Here is a 7426-nt window from a genome sequence, read left to right as displayed (position 1 = left end):
AACTTTTTCTGGCATGTAACATATAGCCTATTAGCCAAGCTACACGACACTACTAAGCGTTACGTGATACCGAATTTGTAGTAGCCAGAAATGTACATGAAGGAAATGAAATTGAAACGATTCCAGATCCCCATTCAAAATTATTATCTCCAAGTTAAACGGCAAAACTGAACTTTTTCAGGCATGAAACATATAGCCTATTAGGCCAAGTTATACGATACTACTAAGCCCGTTGTGATACCGAATTTGTAGTAGCCATAAAATGTACATGAAGGAAATGGAATTGAAGCTATTCCAAACTTCATTCAAAAAAATTACTACCTCCAAGTTAAACGGCAAAAGTGAACTATTTTAGGGAATGGAAACCTCTAGCCTATTAGCTAAGCTACAATACAATATTAAGCCTGATGTGATACCGAATTTTAGTAGCCAGAATATGTACTTGAAGGAAATGGAATCGAAGCTATTCCAAATCCCCATTCAAAAATTATTTTGTCCAAGTTAAACGGCAAAAATGAACTTTTCAGGCATGTGACATATAGCCTATGAGCCAAGCTACACGACACTACTAAGCCTTACGTGATACCGAATTTGTAGTAGCCAGAAAATGTACTTAAAGGAAATGGAATTGAAACTATTCCAAATCCCCATTCAAAAATCATTATCTCTCAAGTCAAACGGCAAAAGTGAACTTTTTTAGTAATGAAACCTCTAGCCTATTAGCTAAGCTACAATAAAATACTAAGCCTGATGTGATACCGAATTTGTAGTAGCCAGAAAATGTACTTCAAAAGAAATGGAATTAAAGCTATTCCAAATCCCCATTCAAAAATTATTATCTCCAAGTCAAACGGCAAAAATGAATATTTTCAGGCATGTGACATATAGCCTATTAGCCAAGATACACGACACTACTAAGCCTTACGTGATACCGAATTTGTAGTAAGCTTGTGAAAATGTACATGAAGGAAATGGAATTGACTCTATTACAAATCCCAATTCAAAAATTATTTTCTCCAAGTTAAACGGCAAAACTGAACTTTTTCAGGAATGTAACGTATAGCCTATTAGACAAGCTACACGACACTACTAAGCCTTACGTGATACCTAATTTGTAGTAGCCAGAATATGTACTTGAAGGAAATGGGAATTGAAATTATTCCAAATCCCCATTCAAAAATTACTACCTCCAAGTTAAACGGAAAAAGTGAACATTTTTAGGCATAAAACATAAAGCATATTAGCCAAGCTATATGACACTACTAAGTCTGATGTGATACCTAATTTGTAGTAGCCAGAAAATGTGCATGAAGGAAATTGAATTGAAACAATTCCAAATCCCCATTCAAAAATTATTTTTCTCCAAGTTAAACGGCAAAAATGAACTTTTCAGGCATGTAACATATAGCCTATGAGCCAAGCTACACGACACTACTAAGCCTTACGTGATACCGAATTTGTAGTAGCCAGAAAATGTATTTAAAAGGAAATGGAATTGAAACTATTCCAAATCCCCATTCAAAAATTACTACCTCCAAGTTAAACGGCAAAAGTGAACTATTTTAGGAATGAAACCTCTAGCCTATTAGCTAAGCTACAATACAGTACGAAGCCTGATGTGATACCGAATTTGTAGTAGCCAGAAAATGTACTTAAAAGAAATGGAATTAAAGCTATTCCAAATCCCAAAATTATTATCTCCAAGTCAAACGGCAAAAATGAATATTTTCAGGCATGCGACATATAGCCTATTAGCCAAGATACACAACACTACTAAGCCTTACGTGATACCGAATTTGTAGTAGCCAGAAAATGTACATGAAGGAAATGGAATTGACTCTATTCCAAATCCCATTCAAAAATTATTATCTCCAAGTTAAACGGCAAAAATGAACTTTTTCAGGCATGTAACATATAGCCTATGAGCCAAGCTACACGACACTACTAAGCCTTACGTGATACCGAATTTGTAGTAGCCAGAAAATGTACTTAAAGGAAATGGAATTGAAACTAATCCAAATCCCCATTCAAAAATCATTATCTCCAAGTCAAACGGCAAAAATGAACTTTTTCAGGCATGTGACATATAGCCTATTAGCCAAGCTACACGACACTATTAAGCCTTACGTGATACCGAATTTGTAGTAGCCAGAATATGTACTTGAAGGAAATGGAATTGAAACTATTCCAAATCCCCATTCAAAAATTACTACCTCCAAGTTAAACGGCAAAAGTGAACATTTTTAGGCATGAAACATATAGCATATTAGCCAAGCTATATGACACTACTAAGTCTGATGTGATACCCAATTTGTAGTAGCCAGAAAATGTGCTTGAAGGAAATGGAATTGAAACAATTCCAAATCCCCATTCAAAAATTATTTTCTCCAAGTTAAACGGCAAAAATGAACTTTTTCAGGCATGTGACATATAGCCTATGAGCCAAGCTACACGATACTACTAAGCCTTACGTGATACCGAATTTGTAGTAGCCAGAAAATGTACTTAAAGGAAATGGAATTGAAACTATTCCAAATCCCCATTCAAAAATCATTATCTCCAAGTCAAACGGCAAAAGTGAACTTTTTTAGAAATGAAACCTCTAGCCTATTAGCTAAGCTACAATAAAATACTAAGCCTGATGTGATACCGAATTTGTAGTAGCCAGAAAATGTACTTAAAAGAAATGGAATTAAAGCTATTCCAAATCCCCATTCAAAAATTATTATCTCCAAGTCAAACGGCAAAAATGAATATTTTAAGGCATGTGACATATAGCCTATTAGCCAAGATACACGACTCTACTAAGCCTTACGTGATACCGAATTTGTAGTAGCCAGAAAATGTACATGAAAGAAATGGAATTGACTCTATTACAAATCCCCATTCAAAAATTATTATCTCCAAGTTAAACGGCAAAACTGAACTTTTTCAGGAATGTAACGTATAGCCTATTAGCCAAGCTACACGACACTACTAAGCCTTACGTGATACCGAATTTGTAGTAGCCAGAATATGTACTTGAAGGAAATGGAATTGAAACTATTCCAAATCCCCATTCAAAAATTACTACCTCCAAGTTAAACGGAAAAAGTGAACATTTTTAGGCATAAAACATATAGCATATTAGCCAAGCTATATGACACTACTAAGTCTGATGTGATACCCAATTTGTAGTAGCCAGAAAATGTGCATGAAGGAAATGGAATTGAAACAATTCCAAATCCCCATTCAAAAATTATTTTCTCCAAGTTAAACGGCAAAAATGAACTTTTTCAGGCATGTAGCATATAGCCTATGAGCCAAGCTACACGACACTACTAAGCCTTACGTGATACCGAATTTGTAGTAGCCAGAAAATGTACTTAAAAGAAATGGAATTGAAACTATTCCAAATCCCCATTCAAAAATCATTATCTCCAAGTCAAACGGCAAAAATGAACTTTTTCAGGCATGTGACATATAGCCTATTAGCCAAGCTACACGACACTATTAAGCCTTACGTGATACCGAATTTGTAGTAGCCAGAAAATATACATGAAGGAAATGGAATTGAAACAATTCCTAATCCCCATTCAAAAATTCTTATCGCCAGGTCACACGGCAAAAATAAACTTTTTCAGGCATGTAACATATAGCCTATTAGCCAATCTACACGAGACTACTAAGCCTTACGTGATACCGAATTTGTAGTAGCCAGAAAATGTACATGAAGGAAATGGAATTGAAACAATTCCTAATCCCCATTCAAAAATTATTATCTCTACGTTAAACGGCAAAAGTGAACTTTTTTTAGGAATGAAACCTCTAGCGTATTACCTAAGCTACAATACAGTACTAAGCTTGATGTGATACCGAATTTGTAGTAGCCAGAAAATGTACTTAAAAGAAATGGAATTAAAGCTATTCCAAATCCCATTCAAAAATTATTATCTCCAAGTCAAACGGCAAAAATGAATATTTTCAGGCATGCGACATATAGCCTATTAGCCAAGATACACGACACTACTAAGCCTTACGTGATACCGAATTTGTAGTAGCCAGAAAATGTACATGAAGGAAATGGAATTGACTCTATTCCAAATCCCCATTCAAAAATTATTATCTCCAAGTTAAACGGCAAAACTGAACTTTTTCAGGAATGTAACGTATAGCCTATTAGCCAAGCTACACGACACTACTAAGCCTTACGTGATACCGAATTTGTAGTAGCCAGAATATGTACTTGAAGGAAATGGAATTGAAACTATTCCAAATCCCCATTCAAAAATTACTACCTCCAAGTTAAACGGCAAAAGTGAACATTTTTAGGCATAAAATATATAGCATATTAGCCAAGCTATATGACACTACTAAGTCTGATGTGATACCCAATTTGTAGTAGCCAGAAAATGTGCATGAAGGAAATGGAATTGAAACTATTCCAAATCCCCATTCAAAAATCATTATCTCCAAGTCAAACGGCAAAAATGAACTTTTTCAGGCATGTGACATATAGCCTATTAGCCAAGCTACACGACACTATTAAGTCTTACGTGATACCGAATTTGTAGTAGCCAGAAAATATACATGAAGGAAATGGAATTGAAACAATTCTAATTCCCATTCAAAAATCCTTATCGCCAGGTCACACGGCAAAAATAAACTTTTTCTGGCATGTAACATATAGCCTATTAGCCAAGCTACACGACACTACTAAGCTTTACGTGATACCGAATTTGTAGTAGCCAGAAAATGTACATGAAGGAAATGAAATTGAAACGATTCCAGATCCCCATTCAAAAATTATTATCTCCAAGTTAAACGGCAAAACTGAACTTTTTCAGGCATGAAACATATAGCCTATTAGCCAAGTTATACGACACTACTAAGCCCGTTGTGATACCGAATTTGTAGTAGCCATAAAATGTACATGAAGGAAATGGAATTGAAGCTATTCCAAATCCCCATTCAAAAATTACTACCTCCAAGTTAAACGGCAAAAGTGAACTATTTTAGGAATGAAACCTCTAGCCTATTAGCTAAGCTACAATACAATACTAAGCCTGATGTGATACCGAATTTGTAGTAGCCAGAAAATGTACTTGAAGGAAATGGAATTGAAACTATTCCAAATCCCCATTCAAAAATCATTATCTCCAAGTCAAACGGCAAGAATGAACTTTTTCAGGCATGTGACATATAGCCTATTAGCCAAGCTACACGACACTACCAAGCCTTACGTGATACAGAATTTGCAGTAGCCAGAAAATGTACTTAAAGGAAATGGAATTGAAACTATTCCAAATCCCCATTCAAAAATCATTATCTCCAAGTCAAACGGCAAAAGTGAACTTTTTTAGAAATGAAACCTCTAGCCTATTAGCTAAGCTACAATAAAATACTAAGCCTGATGTGATACCGAATTTGTAGTAGCCAGAAAATGTACTTAAAAGAAATGGAATTAAAGCTATTCCAAATCCCCATTCAAAAATTATTATCTCCAAGTCAAACGGCAAAAATGAATATTTTCAGGCATGTGACATATAGCCTATTAGTCAAGATACACGACACTACTAAGCCTTACGTGATACCGAATTTGTAGTAGCCAGAAAATGTACATGAAGGAAATGGAATTGACTCTATTACAAATCCCAATTCAAAAATTATTTTCTCCAAGTTAAACGGCAAAACTGAACTTTTTCAGGAATGTAACGTATAGCCTATTAGACAAGCTACACGACACTACTAAGCCTTACGTGATACCGAATTTGTTGTAGCCAGAATATGTACTTGAAGGAAATGGAATTGAAATTATTCCAAATCCCCATTCAAAAATTACTACCTCCAAGTTAAACGGAAAAAGTGAACATTTTTAGGCATAAAACATAAAGCATATTAGCCAAGCTATATGACACTACTAAGTCTGATGTGATACCCAATTTGTAGTATTCAGAAAATGTGCATGAAGGAAATGGAATTGAAACAATTCCAAATCCCCATTCAAAAATTATTTTCTCCAAGTTAAACGGCAAAACTGAACTTTTTCAGGAATGTAACGTATAGCCTATTAGCCAAGCTACACGACACTACTAAGCCTTACGTGATACCGAATTTGTAGTAGCCAGAATATGTACTTGAAGGAAATGGAATTGAAACTATTCCAAATCCCCATTCAAAAATTACTACCTCCAAGTTAAACGGCAAAAGTGAACATTTTTAGGCATAAAATATATAGCATATTAGCCAAGCTATATGACACTACTAAGTCTGATGTGATACCCAATTTGTAGTAGCCAGAAAATGTGCATGAAGGAAATGGAATTGAAACTATTCCAAATCCCCATTCAAAAATCATTATCTCCAAGTCAAACGGCAAAAATGAACTTTTTCAGGCATGTGACATATAGCCTATTAGCCAAGCTACACGACACTATTAAGTCTTACGTGATACCGAATTTGTAGTAGCCAGAAAATATACATGAAGGAAATGGAATTGAAACAATTCCTAATTCCCATTCAAAAATCCTTATCGCCAGGTCACACGGCAAAAATAAACTTTTTCTGGCATGTAACATATAGCCTATTAGCCAAGCTACACGACACTACTAAGCGTTACGTGATACCGAATTTGTAGTAGCCAGAAAATGTACATGAAGGAAATGAAATTGAAACGATTCCAGATCCCCATTCAAAAATTATTATCTCCAAGTTAAACGGCAAAACTGAACTTTTTCAGGCATGAAACATATAGCCTATTAGCCAAGTTATACGACACTACTAAGCCCGTTGTGATACCGAATTTGTAGTAGCCATAAAATGTACATGAAGGAAATGGAATTGAAGCTATTCCAAATCCCCATTCAAAAATTACTACCTCCAAGTTAAACGGCAAAAGTGAACTATTTTAGGAATGAAACCTCTAGCCTTTTAGCTAAGCTACAATACAATACTAAGCCTGATGTGATACCGAATTTGTAGTAGCCAGAAAATGTACTTGAAGGAAATGGAATTGAAACTATTCCAAATCCCCATTCAAAAATCATTATCTCCAAGTCAAACGGCAAGAATGAACTTTTTCAGGCATGTGACATATAGCCTATTAGCCAAGCTACACGACACTACCAAGCCTTACGTGATACAGAATTTGCAGTAGCCAGAAAATGTACTTAAAGGAAATGGAATTGAAACTATTCCAAATCCCCATTCAAAAATCATTATCTCCAAGTCAAACGGCAAAAGTGAACTTTTTAGAAATGAAACCTCTAGCCTATTAGCTAAGCTACAATAAAATACTAAGCCTGATGTGATACCGAATTTGTAGTAGCCAGAAAATGTACTTAAAAGAAATGGAATTAAAGCTATTCCAAATCCCCATTCAAAAATTATTATCTCCAAGTCAAACGGCAAAAATGAATATTTTCAGGCATGTGACATATAGCCTATT

Source organism: Leguminivora glycinivorella, chromosome 12 (genome assembly GCF_023078275.1).
Source record: "Leguminivora glycinivorella isolate SPB_JAAS2020 chromosome 12, LegGlyc_1.1, whole genome shotgun sequence".
NCBI classification, from domain to species: Eukaryota; Metazoa; Arthropoda; class Insecta; order Lepidoptera; family Tortricidae; genus Leguminivora; species Leguminivora glycinivorella.
This window is presented reverse-complemented; position numbering follows the sequence as displayed.